We start from the raw sequence: 19,952 nt of genomic DNA on the forward strand, positions 1-19,952 counted from the left end.
AGGCCAGCCATCAAGATTCTTGGATAAGCAGCATGTTAATTCCCAGAGGTGTGGTCTGGTGGCCAACACTAGGTCTTTCATGATGCTTGCTTTTGGAGTCACCACCTGCCCTTCTAAAGGGTGTTTTGCTGACTCATAAACCAGTTGCCAACAGCTTGCCGTAACCAGCCATTTACAAAGTGAGCAAATATCATCCCACAGTAGCTACCTTATTGACTGATATAGTCTAGTCCAATAGTTCACATATCTGCATGTCTTGAGGATGTCTTTAACCCAAAGATTTTAAAAATTTATTTATTTATTTTTGTTACAGATGTTTCTCCTTTTTCCTCCACTGATTTGCCCCTCCTTCTCCCTCCCCTCCCTGTCCCCAGCTTTGTTGTCCATGTCCATTACTCATGTATACATGCATATAAGTTCTGTGGTTTATCTCTTTGCCCCACCCCCTCTTCTGGGGATTGTCAGTCTGTACCCCACTTCCATGTCTCTGGAACTACCCCATTCCTCAGACTGTTATGTTCATTATATTCCACAAATAAATGAGATCAAATGATACTTGTCTTTCTCTGTTTGGCTTGTTTCGCTTAGGACAATACTTTCCAGGTCCCTCAAAGGATGTCATCTCAAAGGATAAGAGATCTTTCTTTCTTACAGCTGCATAGTACTCCATTGTGTATATGTACCACTGCTTTTTTATCTGTTAATCTACTTATGGATATTTGGGCTGTTTCCAGATCTTAGTTATTGTAAATAGTGCTGCTATAAACATGAGGTAGATATATTCTTTCTGATTGGAGTTTCAGGCTTCTTAGGGTATATTCCTAGAAGTGGGATCACTGGGTCAAATGGAAGTTCAATTTTTAACTTTTTGAGGTAACACCATACTGTTTTTCATAGAGGCTGCACCAGTCTGCGTTCCCACCAGCAGTGTACTAGAGTCCCCTTTTCTCCACACCCTCGCCAACACTTGTTGTTTGATGATTTGTTGATGGTGGGCATTCTGACAGGTATGAGGTGATACCTCATTGTTATTTTAATTTGCATCTCTTTGATGATTAGTGATGTTGAGCATTTCTTTGTATGTCTCTTAGCCATTTCTATGTCCTCTTTGGATAGGTGTCTATTTAGTTCCTCTGCCCATTTTTTAATTGGGTTCTTTGTCTTTCTTTTGTTGAGTTGTATGAGCACTCTATATATTTTGGAAATTAACCCCATATCTGATGTATCATTGGCAATTATGCTCTCCCATAGAGTGGGTAGCCTTTCCATTTTGGTGGTTGTTTCTTTTGCTGTGCAGAAGCTTTTGAGTTTGATGTAGACCCATATGTTCATTTTCTCCTTTGTTTCTGTTGCCTTAGGTGATGTATCAGTGAAAATTCTCCTGCGTATGATGTCTAAAATTTTGTTGCCTACATTTTCTTCTAGGATTTTTATGGATTTATGAGTCACATTTAAGTCTTTTATCCATTTTGAGTTTATTCTTGTGTGTGGTGTAAGCTGAAGGCCTAGTTTCATTTTTTTGCATGTAGCTGTCCAATTTTCCCAACACCATTTATTAAAGAGGCTGTCTTTACTCCACTATATACTCTTACCACCTTTGTCAAATATTAAATGAGTATATTGTCTTAGGTCCATTTCTTGGTTCTGTATTTTGTTCCGTTGATCTATCTGCCTGTTCTTGTGCCAGTACCAGGCTGTTTTGATTACAGTGGCTTTGTAGTATAACCTGAAATCTAGTAATGTGATCTCTTCAACTTTGTTCTTCTTTTTCAAGATTGCTGTGGCTATTTGGGGTCTTTTTTTGGTTCCATATGAACTTTTGAAGTATCTGTTCTAATTCTGCGAAGTATGTCATTGGTATTTTGATGGGGATTGCACTGAATCTATAGATTCCTTTGGGTAGTATGGACATTTTAATGATGTTATAGCTATAGAGTAAATAAGTTATATATAGGAATGGTTGTAGACACACACAACTTGTATATATAGAAGACAAAATTTGGCCATATTCACACTTACCTGAAGAATTGTTGGTAACAGATTTCTTTACATTTCTCACAACTGTTTCAACATGCCTCAAAGGGTGCTTGAGATCCTCTTCTATCTCAAGTCTGTACATCATCATTACGGAAGATATCCAAAAGCATTTGTCCTTAAACTAGACTCTGGGGACCCTCATTTTTCACACTGAAATGAAACAGGATGTCCTTCCTCTCTACAAATTACAGAGATTTTAGTAAGATTGATCTGTTGTTTTTACTACCTCCTCTTCCCAGATCTCGAGTCTCTAGAGTATGGGCATGATGGGAAGTAAAGGTGGATAAGAATTATGGGATGCCCCTATACTTCTTTGTCCACTCACTTCCTTTTCTTAGACCCCACTTTTGCATTCCAGCTCCCTATTCCCTTAGATTAAGCTCTTTCTGTGGAACTCTGACTCCTCCTACTTATAGTTTTCTATCACTGGCCCTCCATCAAGCCAAGAAATGCCTGAATCCTAGAATACATTGATTTTTTTATGGCAAGGTACCATTGAAAAGTTTGGCAAATAGAAGTATTGGTGTCCTCAATGGTGTTGGGGTAGACACATGAATCTGAACACATTTTAAGCTTTCAAAGGCTGAAGTACCAAGATTTTGCTTTCAAAATCCACTTAGTCTTTAAAATGCAGCCTCTTTTTATCTATAAACTAAGCACCACAGACTCTCTTGAGGCCATCTGGAACACAGGTGCTTTTTCTAATCCCTGTTTCCCTCTCCATAAACCATGGAAGACTTTAAAATCTTCCTCAACTCTGTCATGACATTTTCTCTGAAATCCATCGAGAAATATCAAGCATCACCTTTTATATTCCACACGAATTTAGTCCTTGTCTTTCTTTTATTAAATTTTTGTCATCATGTACCTTTTTTCCTATCATCTATCTATCTATCTATCTATCTATCTATCTATCTTCTGTCTATCATCAATTTGGGTTGGTAAGCCTAAAATGAATCCCAGAACTAGCAGTACATTGTGAGACAATTAGAGCCATAAGGTACTGAGCTCCTGCAATGCACACGTGTTTTTGATTTTCATAACTCTCTGAGATGAATATTACTATTCTTATTTTGACATGAGAAAATAAAAGCTGAGAAGGGTTAAACAAATTGTCTAAGGTCACAGAGTTGTCAAGAGGCAGAAGCCAACTTTGAACCCAGATGTGTCTCCATAGTTAGCGCCCTTTCCATCACTCTCACCATCATTTACCTCTTTGTGCCCCCCCCTTTTTTCTATCCTCCGTGCCAATAATGCTAATCTCAGGGGACACTTGTATAGATTAGTTACAAAGTGTGAATGTGCCTGGCCCAATGCCTCTGGTATATTTGGGGTCTAAAATACTATTTTCACTTAAGTTCATCACTTTGGTTTGGGAGTTTCTTATTCCTTTTCAGCAGAAACCACTCCATCATCACCTGCAGGGAGTCAGTCTTCTAGAAGTGATTGGCATACTACGGGGCAATAGAAAGAAATTCTTCCTTCCTGGAGCACTCTAGGGGATGGTGAAAGCTGAGCAGACTGGAAGGCAGGATTCCAAAGGAAGGACTAAGGAAAAGAAAAGTTTGTATATGAGACTGAAAACTGTCTGTGAAAACTAAGTGAAAAACCAAGAAAACAAAACATTACAAAAGCCAAGGCAAAAACGACTTTCAAGGAATGTTAAATCATGTCAAACAATACATCATAGGTGATTGTAACGGCTAGGCTTATGTAACTTCTATGTATAAGTACCATTCGGTGTTACATATATTATCAACACATTGTTCACAACAATGTTCCAGGATGGATAGCACTGTTACTTACATTTAATAGGACATGGAGCTAAGGCATAGAATGGTTGGCACTCAAAGTCACTGTGTTACTTTTCTATGCTGTATTAACAGTATTACTACAAATTTAATAGCTTGATCAAAACACACATGTATTATCTTACAGTTTCTGTGTACCAAGAGTTCAGACATTATTTAGTTGAGACCTTTGCTTTGAGTGTCACAAGGCTATGTTCAACGTTTGGCTGGGCTCTGTTCTCATCTGGAGGCTAGAAAGCAGAAGACTGCTTCAAGCTCAATCCATTTTTCATGGTTGTTGGCTGGAAGTAACCACTCCTAGAGTTCTTTGACATGTGGGGTTCCTCAGCATGGCTGTTTATTTCATCAAGATTTGGGGAAGAATCTCTAGAGTGGGTCTTCTAGCAAGTAGGGGTCTTATATAACATAATTTAATCATGAGAGTGACAACCTCATCTTTACCGTATTCTATTGGTTAACAGCAAGTCACAGTTCCCACTCACATTCAAGGGAGGAGACAATACAAAGGTATGAATATCAGGAGGCAGGGGCCATTGGGGGAGGGTGGCTTGCTTAGGATCTGTTCATCACAGTCACCCAGTGCTTTTGTGACAAACATAAAGTTTGACTTTAGAGATTCATCTCAGTCCCTTTGCCATTGAGTTTGACAGCTTTGATGACAACAGAAAAATGAGAGACAGAGCAGTGTAACTGGATTCATGAGTACATTTCAGTTATTCATAAATTATTGCTTCTTTTGTTCATTTCTTTTTCTTTTACTTCCTCTTTCTTCCCCTCTTCCTCTTCCTTTCCCTCTCTCTTAATTTAGCACTGATACTATATTCAACTACAAATCTCACTAACTTAAAGAAGGTTCATTTCCATCAAGTACTAAGCCAGGTGCTGAGGATACAATTATATAGCAGAAGTATTTCCTGCTCCCAGAGCTTACTGTTTATTCCCTGTTTTGAAAGCGACTCAGATTGACCCTCATTAAAGCTGTGAAGTAAATGCAGTTCATCTCTCTTGCCACTGGCCCCGTCTATGCTGTGTCTTCACTGGGAGGGACGAGTGTAACTGGAAGTCCACGGGGATGATGAGGGCAGGTGGACCCGGGTTTGAAACCGGCTGCTAACCAGGGCACATCCATAAACTTGCTGATAAACATCTGAACTTTCTGGAAAGTGTGGAGAATTCAAACAGGCCATATGTGTAATGCATTGACTGTAAGGCCTGATAGTCCCTAATAACATGTTCTAATTTATAAAATGACGACGTCTGCCCTGCAAAGTGCTCACAGAATGATCTCTAAAAGTTAAACACTCAGTTCTTTCACTTACGTACTTCCACCAGAAGTGATCCAACTAACACACACACACACAAGAACCTGATAAACCAGGTGAACTGAATTTTTTATTTCTCTGTTCAGTCCCTGGATTCACCTTACAAACAGAATTAATGAATACTAGTAAAGATTTTGGTTACACTTGTTGAATTACTCAAGCAACAAAATAATGTACACATGAATAAGTGAATGAATGAATGAATGAGTAATGGAATGAATCAACAAAAGAGGAGCGAATGTTAAATAAGTGAATAAATGAATGAACTACATACATACTAGGAGGAAGCTAGTGTTAGGTAAAGAGTAAATTTATTTGTTTTTTTTAAAAACTACATATTTTTTTTTGTATTTTTACACTCTGGTCTCTTGCACTGTGCATGGCAAAACGAATTCGATGCAGTCTTACTGAAACAGCAATGGTGAGTTCTGGTGATGCTCGGGCTCAGAAATATCCTTGGCCTGGCAGAAGCCACTAGAGTTGAAGAATAAACTCTCTGGGTTTCAGTCTCCAGCTGAAACAGCATATGCTGAAGGAGAACAGGGTCTTCATCCAAAGCAAGATGTTACTAACTAGACAGCCAGGGAACGGGCAGGGTTGTTATCGTTTATCTGGTGAGAACCAAAAGATACCTTATAAATAAGGACCACCATGTGTTGAGTTCTTTCTAGGAGCTCCAGGCTCTGCCTTCTTCAGTCCCCAACAGCACATCCCATGAGAACAGGCCCGCAGGCCCGCACAAGAAGCTCCTGGGCCTGCTGGGTTTTGAGGTGCAGAAGTGTGTGGCTCTACAGAGGCACCCCAGGGCATATGCTGCGTACTCATAACACCCCAGCAGAATGTCAGTAATGCTGATGCATCTAACACTGTGGATATTGGGACTGAGTGTGGTAAGTGATGACTTACACAGCTGCATGTCAGTTCAGCAAAGGCTTTGCTGCCAACGGGCTTTTGTTCCAAACTTATAAGAAAAATATCTCTCAGATTCCAAGACATTTTAGATTTCAGAATTGTGGAAAAGGGACCATGGACTTAAATTTGCATTGCTGTTTTATAGATGGAGAACCTGGGACTCAGAGGCAAAAAATGAGTCACCAGTATCCCCAGAGCTGAGAAGAGGGGCAGCTGGGATTTGAAAGCAAGAGCAACAGCCATGTTCCTAGAGAAAGGGGGCCGGAGGAAGGAGATGCTTGGACGTTCCCGGTTCCAGTGCCTGCTGAGCGTGTCCTTCCCATTCCATGTACAAGGGCTGTGGACACAGCGCCTCTCAGTGAGCCAGGCTTTGGCCAATTTTTCAGGATCCCAAGATATTAAAAGATGAAGAAATGTCGAGACGAGATTATAAAAAATGAACACCGCACACACATACGCACATGCACACACACACACACGCAGTGACCATTTGTAGATAGAATTTTTAAAATCGAAATGTAATCTTTTGTGACCATGCCATGATCCCAAGCCTCAAGGCAGCGGCTGCGTCACTGAACACAAACAGATCTTCACGTTCAAGAGCCATGTGTCATTTCATATTACATTAGCTTCAGGTGGACAACTGATGAAATATTATAGCTGAAAGATACAACGGAAAAACAAGAAAGAGTGTGCCAGTTCCACTCGTATTTCAACGGCCTGAGGAGCAAGAGAACTGAGCACTAATTGAGAGAGTGTGTGACTTGTAAAACACAATATGGACATGAACAATCATCATTATTAATAAATAAACAACTCTTACTTCTGCATCCACTATTCCAGCTTCGAATTAAAACTTTTTCTGCCCCTTCTGAGACTCTATGCTATGGTAGGTTGTATCGAGGAGTATCTAATACTGTCAAACCCACAATGTTCTTTACCCATATGTTAGACCTCACAGAACGTCCTTGGCACACGCTTATAGAAAAGGCTGATTACACAGAAAACGCCTGCTCCCTTTATACAAGGGCTCCTGCCTGTCACTTACAAGTCCTCGCTTCTTGGAACTACTGAATTCCAAGTATGTTTTATATCCTTTATTTTAACAATGAGGACTGTGAACTCAGGGCCACTTATCCCATTGCGCACCATGGTGTTGGGGCACATAACCTACTGGGACTCCTGTACTCAGCCAGTATGACTTTCCCCCTGTGAGAAGCACTAAGAATTCTGCAGTGACCTAGACAATCTCCTGACATCATGGAGATTTCAGTTCCGTTCAAGAAGCAGATAATGAGCAAGAAACCGCTAAATGAGCATTTAGTTCACAGGGGTGTAAGGGCTGTGAACAGATGCGATGTTCTCCGCGGGCGTGTGGAAGGAGGGCAGGGGAAGGTGGGCTCAGGGAAGGAAATGATCCGAGACCTCAGACATGGGAGTCATGTCATGGGACATGGTGAGGATAATCTCAGACAGAGACAACAGCACCTTGATGCTCTAAAACAGAGAGGAGCTTGGAATGTTCCAGAAGGCGATGGAAGGCCACGTGGGGGAGCATGCACAGTGAGTGAAGGTGTGAGTGTCATGAAATGAGGCTCTGCACGGAGACGGGGGCTGGATGCCTCGCCTGGGGACCTCCCAGGTCATGCTGCACCGGCACTGCTTCCAAGAAGCTCACGGTCCCAGGGAAAAGCACATGAGTCACAGAATCAATCATTCAACAACAACACAAACAATTAAAATAAATAAAATAAAAAAGAAATCAATCATGTCAATGTGAACAGTGTTTCTCAGACACCTAGTGCTTCCTCTGGGTTTCGAAATCTCTCTGGTTTCCACTGTCCACCTGTGGCAGCCTCTCTCGGGTCTCATTCATACATTCTCTATCCCAACATCCATTACACTAACCCAACAAACTCTTTAAACTAATTCCTGATGAGAATAGATTGTGGAGTAGTGTTTAGAAGGAACTCTTTCATATTCCCTAAAGAAATTTGTAAAATCCCTTTGAATTCAAATATACTACCTTTCACAGGTAGCCTAGAATTTGGTGGGGTTGACCTAGGGATAGGAGACAGGGTTCAGTTAAAGATGGGCCAGTGAGTATTGTATCGCTTCTCACGAGTGAGAATCAGTATGCATGTTTCACTATAGAGGTGGACCTACATGAATTTAAATCTCAACTCTGCATATACATGCTGGTTGATCTTAGCAAAGTTAACATATTTTGAACATTAGTTTTTAATCAGTAAAATTAAATTATCATACCACTGTCACACTGTTGCAAAAACTGAAATTAAACAATGTAGCAAAAATGTTCAGTCTAGTCCCATCTGTTGCCATTAACCTTTCCCAGGATGACTGGCTGACATGGTGAGCCACATGGCTGGTTTGGGATGCAAAAAAATAACTACAGTTGCTCTATGGTGGAGAATATTATGTGCACTTCTCATAACTTTTCTTACATTGTATTATAGTTATTTGCCAAAAGTCTTCCTCCCATCCTGGACTTAAAATTTATTGTGGACAGGGAGTAGATAATTTTGTATCCATATGTGTATCCTGTTTACAAGATTTAAAAAAAAAAAATCAGGCCAGGCGTCCATGGAATTTAAAACTGTGTAGCTCAGGGAGCCTAAAGGTCTAGAGGTGAGAAACCAAGCTTTTATTTTATATATATTCCCCAAAATACTGCCATCGTCTCTGCCCTCAGAGTTAGCACAGGACTCTTCAGTTCCTCCAGGGAGCAGCATTCCAGGGTGGAGGTTGGGGAGAAGAAAAATACTCTATGCCAGTGGGTAGGCTGGGACAGGAGGTGAGAGGGGACATGCACCTGCACCTCTTGGCTGGATCTCTTTCCCTTGCAACCTGATATTGCCCCAGACCCTGGGGTGGGCCGGTAGACAGAGGTCATGTAACAGTGAGAGGGTCTGTGCCCCTTGTGAGCCAGACTGAGGACCAAGGGCTACATCTCATTGAGATGATGAGCCATGGAGGGCTTTGGAAATGGCACAGTGAAACTTAATTTTGACAAGATGACTCTGAAAACATTATAGAAAAACAGATCTGACATCAGGGAGTCCAGTTAGCGAGCTGTGGCCACAGTCCAGAAGGGAGATGACGAGACCTAGACCAGGGCGGTGGCCGGACAGCAGGCGAGGAGGGGGCAGCTTAGGGAGGCAACCAAATGATTTTGCAACTTTAATTGCTCAACTAATGTTTCCTGGTTATTTGCTGTGTACTGGGAAGACTAGGGGGGAAGAGTCCCCAGCCCTGCCCCAGAAGAGCTCAATTACTTTAGAGCAAAAGGTTGTCAGATACTTCTTAATCTTTAAAATGAGAAGAAATGCTTTTCATTTGCAAGTGTTTTGTGAAAATTAATTAAATACTATCTATACTGACACTCTTTAAAATATAAATTATACTCATCTATAAGTATCCTTAAAAGTAATTCTTGTGCTGGGTATTATTTATATTTGAAAATTCATGTAACCCTCACAATAGCCCTTTGAAGTAGATTCTAGCATTAGCTCCATTTTATAGGTGAGGAATCAACCAACCTAATTACCAAGAAAAGTCTTCTACTTCTTTGAATAAGGTATTAGGTACTGGATGATAAGAACAGAGCTATCGGGCCCTGGCAAGCATGGCTCAGTTGGTTGGGCATTGTCCCTTGCCAGGTCCTTTGCCAGTCAGGGCAAATGGCCCAGTTGAGGGCTTAATCCCCGATAGAGGGCATGCAGGAGGCAGCCAATCCATGTTTCTCTGTCTCTCCCTTCCCCTCTCTCTCTAAAACCCAATCCTAATATATTTTAACGATAGAATATAGCTAATAGCTGGTCTTCTCCTGCATTGTGGTGGCATGGGCTGCAGGAAGATAGGTGAACAGGGGACGGGGCCAGACCAGCAGGCACTTGGCTGTGCCTCCATGTATCACTCCTCATTGGACTCGCTGGGCTAAGTAGGTGGTTGGATATCTGAACGTACGGATGGGAGGCAGGATAATGGGTTAATAGATACACCACACTTGCCTTTTAAGATAGTTGAACCCACTCAAGCCCACATAATACAATGTGCTAGACCTTAAAGAGAAACTAAGACACTCATGAGTGTATGAAGACCCCCCACCAGGGTCTGGATACATTTCCTGGGGGATTTCATTATGCTGCATTCTCACCTTTGGAATTAGCATTTAAGTCAGCATCTTGCTTACTACGTCTTGGACCATTCACTGTGCCCGTTCAGGATTTTGTGGCCAACCCCCAGTCCAGCAGCCAGTGTCCTAGCCTGTATCACCAATCCGCAGGAATAGAAGAACTCAGGCTGAAAGAATGGAAAGTTGGGTGGATGGACATATTCGCAATTGGCCCTTCTGAGTTATATTAGTGATGACTGTTGGAGTCAGAAATGTATCCTGTGTTTCTCGGTGCTACTTTATTTTTGTTTCCACTCTCTACAGCTTGTTTTGGCAAAGTGAATTTTTGACAGATTAAGTCTAATTGATGGTCTTATTTATTTTAAGGCTTTGCCACATTCATGCCCAGAGCAAAAATTATATAATGTTTCACTAGGGTAACTGGCAGTTCAATAATGAATAACACAAGCATCGAGCCATGAGATTTTCCGTTCTCCATAGGGTTGCCTGCTTGTGTAAATGTGACCTTTGAGGCTTTCTGTGAAGTACCAGATTCCATATCCGCTTGTCCCCGCCCTAATGATGAACTGATACACCTTTCTTTGTGCTATAGCAGATTCTGTTCTATTTTACTTGGATTTAAAGTATCTTTTCATCAAGGGTTTGTTTTAATTTCGCACACCCATCATCTGGGCTTTTTGGTTCTTTTCCCACCTTTTAAAAAGGACTATCTATGTTATTTCCAGTTTCATCATAGAGCCAACTGCTAAAGAGTGGGGATCGACAGTGGGTCAAGGAGAGGCCACGGATTCTGGGAAGACTGCAGCCCCAAGCCTGACTCTGTGACACCTCAGATGCAGCTCTGGCGAATGTACCTACTCTGTATGCATTATACCTCCAAATAAGGTTTGCTCTCTCAGAGAGATGCTCTGGTATAATACAGAAGTTTTGAACCTTTTCCATCTCATGGCACACATAAATTAATTACTAAAATTTTGTGGCACACCAAAAATAATTAATAAATAAAATACTTCTTGCTTATCTGACAACAAAAATGGGTATAGTTTTGATTCATTCACACAGGATGGCTATTGTTGTACTGGCTATTGTCATTTTGTAAATTTGGCAATCTAAGGGAAAAGAGGTCAGTGCCCTGACTAAATAGTCAGATGTAGTCCGTGTTAAAAATGATTGCAACAAAGTGGGTGAAAATCACTGATGTAGTAGAAAGTCTGTTGTCTGTTATGACAAAAGTAGAAAGCAACGAGATAACCCTCAATTTACTCATTTTCATATCTTTTGGAGTTTTTTCTTCTTCCTCTCTTCTTTCCTTCTTTTTTTCCCTTTCTTTGCTCTTCCTTTACATTCTTTCTCTTTGCCTTTATTTTGTTTATTTTCTTCTTCCCTTACACATATATTTTCTGTGCACCTGCTACGTGGTGGGCTCTGTGTTTGCGTAAGGAGGAAGACCACACTTCTCCATCATGGACTCCATATATTTAGAAAGTGAGATGATAATTTCTCTGGACTGGGGTTTAAATCTTTCCAGAAATAGCAGGTGAGTTTTCCTGTGAATGCTGAGATCTGCTGCATACGTAGAAATTAAGGCAGTAGAGCTGAGAGACAAGGGTTCCTGGTAGACAAATCAGCAAGAGGAGAACCTGTGGAAAGACCAGAACAGCGAGCGTGGCTGGGTCCTGAGACAGGGAATACGGGAAGAGACGAGCCCTGGAGGTAGGCCAGGGCCAGACAAAGAATGCTAAGGAGGGGAAGCGGGATTTACAAAATGACCAGATGGGTACTTTGCAATTAGTAGTATGGCTACTGGGCAAACGGCAGGTTGGAGAATATCACAGGTGGATGTGAGTGGACCAGGCAGGAGACTCTGGTACCTGGTCACAGGGAAGGCAATGATAGCTCCTACTTGGATGGGAGTGATGGAAATGGAGAGAAATGGACCTATTCAACACAAAATTAGAGGAAACATTTCTTCTTTGAATTCCTCCTCCAGCCAACTCCTCTTCTTCTGGAAGGACCCCCTTTCTGTTGACATGGACAGAATATATTTTTACATTGATATTATTGGTCCAACTTAATGACTAGGTTGGGCTTTATAAAGTTTTCTATTTTACGTGTTTATTTTTAACAAGGTAACAAGTAAGCTGTGGATAAAAATTCATTGCATTGGTGTAGAGTGAATTCATTATGCCAACACTGAAAAACATTATTTTTGAGGAGCACCTAAGGTAAGGGACTGGAAAGTTCATAAACTAATAAGCCATATCCTCACTTGTCCTCAAAGTATTTCTGGGTTAGTTGAAAAGGACAGGTGAGTAGATAATCACAATTTAAATCAGCAGACTGTGATGATGTGATATAAAAACAATAATATGATGTAAACAATGATCACAAGTATGTACCAGCGGCCAAAAAGACCTCAGAAAGGAAATGGACAATTCTAAGGATAAAGAAGAAAAGGGATAGGGTCACAGGTCAGACATTACCTGAGATAGAGTGATGGTTTCCTACAAAACCTAAACACATCATTACCAGGCAGAGATGAGGGGGCTGAATATCACAAGGGAAATGAAAGCAGTTCTGATACACTTTGGAGGCACACGGCTTTGAGCATGCCATCATCTTCCTCTGTGACAGGGGCTGTGTCTCTCCAGTTTCCTAGGCATGCTTTTGGAAATACATAATCATTTCCCATCATATTTTTAAACTATAAGGTTTGAATTCTTCTGGTGTTTGCACCAGGATGGAGGAAACGTGGATATTGGGATGTGATACAGTGACATGAGGTTCTGCCAATCCGTGGGGTGGGCGAGAAAGGGGCTCTGGAGCTAAAATGGCCCTAGCCAAGTGTTCTGACTTCTGATAAGGGAACAGGGCGTTTATAACCTAGCATTGGGCCAGTCCTTGGATAAGCAACGTGCCTGGGAAGGGGTTGTGATCTTAGGTGAGGTGGATTTCTTCATCCAAGAGCCATCTCTTGAGGGAGATCCAAATGCAGTCTATGAGCTGTCAATAGTTTATTCACTCAGGAGAATAAGTGTTTCCATCTTGAGTGGGGTGGCAGCTGGTAGCTCAGCATACCCCCCCCCCCATCACATTTCTTTGCCAATTAATTATGTGAGAGTCTGAGAGTAATCTAGATGTTCACTTCATTTTTTAAGTATGATTCAGGTGATCTGGTACAAGTTCTATCCTGGAAGGCAAAGCCACAGGCTGGCTAGGAGCGCCTTGGAGCAGTGGTTGGGGCTGCCTTCTCCTAGAGTTTGATGGAGGAGCTGTAGGAAATGTCCTCAAACACCTCCTGAGTCCCTTCTCTCTGTCACAGCTGGAAACAATGGCTGGTTAATAATGTGAAGCAGTCTGGCTGGTGTGGCCCTGTGGTTGAGCATGGACCCACGCACCAAAAGGTTGCCGGTTCAATTCCTGGTCAAGACACATGGAAGTTACCAAAGAAGAGGGTGGTATTTAAAATGCCCAGTGGGGGACATGCAGGAGGAGGCCAAACTATGTTCTTTCTCATCAATGTTTCTATCTCTCTCTCTCTCTCACTTCCTCTCTCTCTCTCTGAAATCAATAAAAGAAAAAAAAATTGGAAAACAAATAATGTGAAGCAGAGCTCAGTGAGAAACAGAATGGAATATGGTTTAGGGGAGAGGCTTAGCTCCATGACTGTATTCGAGGACACCCCCTCCTTATATCTCTAGCTCCATCTTCTTAAAGGTCCTCTGAGCTTTCTTTTATCCACCAGTGGAAGGGAACAGGTGCTCTTAATAACCAGCACTGGACAAGGTTCCAACCACTTCTGCTCACATTGGCCAGAAGTCAGTGTCCTAGGCTCACCTGAGCTGAGTAAGAGGGTCTAAGAAATGTAATTCAGCTGTTTGTCCAGGAAGAAAAGAACAGATACCTGTAGAAACCAGCAGTCTCTGTCACAAAGCAGAGAGACTTTAGATGGACTTGAATTCAAATTTCAGTTGTGATATAATGAGCTGTGGATAATGGGACCAATCATGTAACTTTCTGAGCTTCATATTTTTCTCATCTGAAATAACTGTTCTACTTTTCTCAATGGCTTGTTGGGGAAATTAAATGAGGTGAATTTAACTTCACAGAGAGTGTTCTTTCCCTCTTTGTTTAGATACATATGTATGGTCTTGCTCGCACTGAGAGTTATCCGACAAAGTGTGAAATTCGGTGGCCTCGCTGAATGTCAGTGGTTATGAGGGAGATCTCTGCATGAGGCAGTAGACGGGCCTCATTGACCTCTAAAGTCCTTCAACTCTGTAGAAACCTCTGAAATACTCATTAAACACACCCCCGGTTGAGCCAGTGTCCGACTGTGCATTTAGACTGGAACCAAACCCCGGCCTGCGCTCCGTCGCCGTGGCTTCTCCGTGCTTCTGCAGCTCAGTCTTCCCTGTGGAAGATCGACATCTGTAAAGCTTCCTGACTTGACTTCTCATTCCTCCTCTTTGCAGAACCGTGAGTGTCTTGGCCTTTTCATCTCGGCCTCTAACTGAGAAGAATTTCAATTGTTTGCCGTCAATCCCACAGTGCTTTTTCAATTTCATTTTGTTTTCTTTGGGATTTTCAGAGAACCTCACGGTCCCTACATAATTCAGTTATGATTCCAGAAGAGCCTGGTGGCTCAAAGTCACACACGATGTTGGAAAATATTTCAACACCTGTGTATTAGAAGCAGCATTGGATTAGGATGCAAGAAGCCAGAGCTGCACACCTGGCCCTGCCGTTAATTAGCTGTGTGACCTTCCACACGTAACATGTGCTTTCTCAACTGAATACGGATGGTGAGCTGGGTCAGTGGCTCATTCACCGTGTCCCGTGGGATTCTGGCCATTGTTGGGAATGTTTCCAAGCCAGAGGCAGTGGTGAAGTCTTTGTCTTACCAACTCTGTTTTGTACTGATTTTATAGGTTCGAAGTTCTAATTGTACCTTATTGACAAAAAGTCGTCACCAATAATTTTTTTAAATAACAGTAATTTCTGATGATCTCTAAGGCTCGTTTGTGCTTCTACTTTCTTTAACTCTCTGCTTTGACCAACAAATATGTAGATTTAAAAATGTATTTGGAACGAAGAAAGTGACCGAATCCTCAATATGGGAGGGATTTAAGTCAGTTGTACCATAAGCAGGCACGAGCCAGTTCAAATAGAAGCGCTGCCTTTACTCACCCTCTGGTGACGTTATTCAGCTCTCCGGATTCCGTCGGGCGCTGTAGAACGGGAGATCAGATGCCTGCCTTGCAGGCGGTGAGCCCGGGCGGTGGGGATCAAGCTGTGTGGTGTAAGCACAGTGGCCAACAGGTGCACGCAGGCCCCTGCCCCTCGCATGCACACACCGTCAACTGACGTGGCTCCAGGACCCCACCCTCTCCGGGTGCCAGGCAGCCACCACCAGCCAGAGGGAGTCAGGTCTGGGACAAAGCGCAGCTGCCCTCCTGTCCCAGTCCAATCTTTTATCTACGACGTAGGCATTGCTATGAACCGAATGTTTGTGTCCCCCCAAATCCATGTGTTGAAGTCCCCTCAATGTGAGTGTATCTGGATATAGGGCCTTTACCAAAGGAAAGAATGTTAAGCTTGTACTGTTTCATGGGAAACGAGTCTTATTAAAAATTGATCCTTATACAAATGTGCTGCCGTGTCCGTCATGGACATTTCAGCATGAATGAAGACATTAAATTAATCAAACAGTCATCAGGGTCCATGGGAAGCAGGAGCAGAGCAAGGATTCCTGAGGTCAAAGCAATGACAGCCAGTCCTTTCTGCTCTCTTTGAAGACTGTCTCTTCCCTCCCTCAATACTCCTCCAAATGTAATTCATCACTTGTAGGACCTCTGAGTCTCAGTCTCAGCCCAGACTTAAGGCCTTCACTCCCGGAGCAGGCTTGGTGCTCTATGCCAGAGTGAAGCCCAGCTTATGAAGTCCCTGGGTAGCCGACGGCCGTATGCTGAAGGCAGTTTGACGGGAGCCCGGGAACTCTTAATACAGGGGTAGATGACGTTCCAAGCTTGGCATGTGTTGCTCTGCTCAGCCTGGAGCCTGGATTCTCACCTCAATGTGGCTGACACCATGGGCTGGATCATTCTTTGTCTGGAGGTGATATCCTGTGCATTGTAGAATATTAGGAGAACCCCTAGCCCCTACCCTCCAGATGCCAGCAGTACCACGTTTAAGCAAGTCATGACAAACGAAAATATCTCCAGACACTGCCAACGGTCCCGGAAAGCTATTGTAAGATCTTTATTGTGTATCATGGAAGCAGAGGGTTCTGAGCAGGGAAGAGAAATGAGCTGATGAGATAGTCTTGTAGACCATCGGGGGCTGGGGGGGGGGGCAAAGGTCAGAATCAGGGAGAATGGTGAGGAGCTATCCCAAGGGTCCAGAGGAAATAGGATGGCAGCTCAGAAGAGGGTGGGATGTGTATAAGGTAGATCTATTAGGACATTCTGACAGGTTGAATTTGGGTGTGAGGGAAGAACACAAGGGTGACTCTACCTTTTACAGGACAAGGTACAGCCCTGTGGTTAAAAGCAGGCTGCCTCACTGTGCAACCTGGATTGAGCTGTCTGTGAACGGGTGGTGATGAAAATACCGACCTGCCTCATAGGGTTATCGTGAGGATAATGTGAGTTCATACATGAAAAGTATGAGTTAATACGACGGCTGCAACACAGTAAGAGCTCAATAGATGTTAGCTATGGCAAAACTGGGGAAGGGCATGTTTAGAGAAACAAAGATATGGAGGTCGTTAAAAATGTTCTGATATTTTTCAGTAATGCAAAGAGTTTTATCTAAGAATCCTGTGTTTGTTGTGTCAATTTCCTATACCTCACTAGCTACGGAAGCAGAGGCCGCTTACTCCGCATTCGAGAAATACACTTGGGACTTCCTCCTCCCACAACCACATCAAAATTACAACTAAACAACAGAATAACCGTCTGTCAGAACCACCTGACACTGAGCTGGATGGCAGTCCTACAACGACAACATTAAAGCAGCCACGTGGAGACTGGGAGGAGGGCGGAGGGGACAGGCTGGTCCCACACCCACGTGTGGCGGATAAAAATCGGGAGGACACCTCGGCTGGGAAGGTCCTCCCTGAGGACTGAGGGGTCCCTGTCCCACACCAGGTGCCCCGCTCAGGTTCCAGTGCCAGGAAGAGAATCCCCATCACTTCTGGCTGGAAACCCAGCAGGAACTGAGGCTGTGGGAGCCCCAGGCAGCTCCTCTTAAAGGGCCCACGCACAGACTTACTCGGACTCTCACCCTCCAGGCTCCAGCATTGGGGAGGCAGCTTGAAAGGCACCAGAGACATTCAGGGAAGAACTGAGCTGTCTGGCATTGGGGCGAGAGCTGGAGAGGCAGCTTTCTCCCGGACAGACGTGCTGGTGGAGGCCGCTGTTCCTTTGGTGAGCCCTTCCCCCACAGGGCAGGCAGCAGGTCACCCTATCTGGGACTCCAGCAACCTGGCTCACACTGTTTTCCCCACTTGGTGATTCCCTGAGGCCCTGCCCCACCCAACTTTTGGGCCCACCCAAGCTGTTTCCAGTGGCTTTACCATAGGATTTGCCTGGTTCCTGCTTCAGATTTTCCTAAGTTCTCTCAAACGAGCAGCATCTGGTCTCAGCAAGTCCCATACCGCTCATTAAGTGGCCCCAGGCCTGGCACTAGAAGCAGCCAGCCTTGGTTCACAACTTGGCTTTTCCCAGGCACCTCCAACCCCAGCACAAGAAGCGGCCATCTGCAGATCACTCTGTAGCTTATGCCTGGTGGCTCCAGGTAGAACACAGGCAGTGGCTGACCTTGCCCCAGAGCCAGCACACACAGTGGACAGCTTCAGACCACATCAAAGCACCACCCAACCATGTCTACAACCCATGAATGGACTCAGGGGGTACCAGAGCCCTGCTGAAGTAAGTCTTGTTCTGTGTGTTGGGCCCCTACACAGCTGATCCTTCAGGGAAGTCAGAGGCCAGTGGTCAGTAGGCACAGCTAGACCTTGCTGCTGATCAGCCTGAGTAAATCCCTCTCATTGACATGCCAACAGCAATCAAGGCTCAATTACAATAGAAGGGTGTAAAATTCATATGAGGGGTGCACCTCAAGGTCCCAGCTGAGGTGATCAGGGAGGCTGTGCCACTGGACCCTACAGGACACCTACAATAGGCCACCCTACAAAGCCGAGGAGATATAGCAACTCTCCCTAATACATAGAAACAATCACAGGGAAGCAGCCAAAATGAGGAGACAAAGAAACATGCTCCAAATGAAAGAACAGAACAAAATTCCAGGAAAAGAACTAAACAAAATGGAGATAAGCAACCTAACAGATGCTGAGTTAAAACACAGGCTATAAGTTTGCTCAAGGAACTTGGTGAGAACATCAACAACATAAAAAAGGACCAGTCAGAAATGAAGAATCCACAAACTGAAATAAAGATTAATTTACAGGAAATCAATAGTAGAGTAGTTGAAGCCAAGAAGCAAATCATTGATTTGGACTATAAGGAAGCAAAAAACACCCAATCAGAACATCGGGGAAAAAAAAAAAAAAGAATCCAAAAAAATGAGGATAGTGTAAGGAGCCTCTGGGACAACTTCAAGTATACCAATATCTCATCATGGGGGTGCCAGAAGGAGAAGAGAGAGAGCAAGAAATTGAAAACCTATTTGAAAAAAAAATAATGACAGAAAACTTTCCTAACTTGGTGAAGAAGACAGACATACAAGTCCAGGAAGCACAGAGTGTCCCAAACAAGATCAACCTAAAGAGTCCACACCAAAACACATCATAATCAAAATGTAAAAGGTTAAACACAAAGAGAGGATTTTAAAAGCAGCACGAGAACTTGGCTGGTGTGGCTCAGTGGTTGAGCATTGACCCATGCACCAAGAGGTTGCCAGTTAGATTTCCAGTCAGGGCACATGCCCAGGTTGTGGGCCTGATCCACAGTGGGGGGCACGTAGGGGGCAGCCAATCAATGTTCTCTCTCATTGATGTTTCTATTTATCTCTCCCTCTTCCTTCCTCTCTCTAAAATAGTAAATGGTGATACGGATGTTGATAGTGCATTTAAAAAATAAAAAGCAGCAAGAGAAAAGCAGTTAATTACCTATAAAGGAGCTCTCATAAAACTGTCAGCCGATTTCTCAAAAGAAACTTTTCAGGCCAGAAAGGAGTGGCAAGAGATATTCAAAGTGATGAAAAGCAATGACCTACAACCAAGATTACTCTACCCTGCAAAGCTACCATTTAGAATCAATGGACATATATTTTCCCAGACAAAAAAAGCTGACGGAGTTTATCACCACCAAATCAGTATTATATGCAATGTTGAAGGGTCTTCGAGAGGGAGAAGAACAAAAATATGAACAATAAAATGGCAATAAATACATATCTATCAATTGAATCTACAAACAAAATGAGCAAGCAGAACAGAAACAGGCTCATAGATACAGAGAACTTTATGTTGCTTGCCAGATGGGCGGGGGCTGGGAGGATGGGTGAAAAAGATGAAGGAATTAAGAAGTACAAATTAGTTGTTAGACCGATAAACCTCAAAGGGAAGGGAAGAGGGGGGCAGGAAGAATTAAACAAAAAGTTTTTATGCATATATGCATAACCAATGGACATAAACAATAATATGGGGAAGGCAGGAGGGGGGTAGGATTAAGGAGGAGGGAGTCAACGGGG

This window comes from Molossus molossus, unplaced genomic scaffold (assembly GCF_014108415.1).
Source record: "Molossus molossus isolate mMolMol1 unplaced genomic scaffold, mMolMol1.p scaffold_m16_p_1, whole genome shotgun sequence".
Lineage (NCBI taxonomy): Eukaryota > Metazoa > Chordata > Mammalia > Chiroptera > Molossidae > Molossus > Molossus molossus.